Source organism: Galeopterus variegatus, unplaced genomic scaffold, assembly GCF_000696425.1.
Source record: "Galeopterus variegatus unplaced genomic scaffold, G_variegatus-3.0.2 Scaffold263, whole genome shotgun sequence".
In the NCBI taxonomy this organism is placed as follows: domain Eukaryota; kingdom Metazoa; phylum Chordata; class Mammalia; order Dermoptera; family Cynocephalidae; genus Galeopterus; species Galeopterus variegatus.
Genome location: NW_007726374.1, coordinates 132,044 through 133,029, shown reverse-complemented (window position 1 = coordinate 133,029; position 986 = coordinate 132,044).

Sequence of the window (986 nt, the reverse complement as noted above, 5' to 3'; positions counted from 1 at the left end):
TTTTATTGTTAGCTTTCTTTTAGATGGTATCATATGACAAAAGTAACTTGCATAGGGTTCTGAGTTTATAAAGTAATTTTATATGTATTTTTTCATTTAAACATAACAAATGTGTGTTGTAAGCAAGTCAGGCATTATTTTTAATATTTTATAGAAGAGAAAACCAAAGATCAGAAAACTAAAAGATCTTCCCAAAGTTAATAAACTAGTAAGTGATGGAGTCAGGGTGAAAACCTCCCTCTCTGACTAGTCCAGAGTTCTAGAAGCAATGCAGGCAATAACATTACTTGATGGGGGAAAAGCTTCTGATCCTATTCACGGTGTGAAGAAAATGGAAAATTAACTGCTTTATAATATCGATGGATCTAAAAAATCATTTGCCAGTGATAAAAGATTCTTTTTCTGATAAACATAACCAGTGGTGTGCTAGTAATTGTTTAACAACCAGTTCTTGGGGGTGGGGGGGGNGGGGGGGGTCCAGATTTGTAGCATTTGCCAATTACTATGGTGTAAATACTACCAATATGGTAATTTTTTTGTTTTTTATTTGCTTTTTGTTTTGTTTTGTTTTGTTTAAGTTTTAAACTTTTTTCCCTTTTTACTGAATCATAATTGATTGTACATATTTTGGGGGTTCAACATTGACATATGTTGATCAAATCAATATTATTAGCATATATATTATAACAAATTTTACTTATTCTTTATGCCCCTATCCAATCTCTCCCAACCCCCTCTTCGTCTCCCCTCTCACCTCTGAAAACCCTCGATTTCTTTTCTCCTTATGAAAGAATAATGGTTACTCTGTTGATTTGTTGCCTAGATGATCTGTCCAGGGCTGAGAGAGGTGTGTTCAGGTCCCCCAATATTATCATAATGTAAATGCTTCTTCTATCACTCTGGAATGGGCTTCGTGGATAGAAATGTCCTCTTCTTTTCTTTGGTCTCTGCTGGTGACTCTCCTTGTGTCAATGCACACCAGTGGC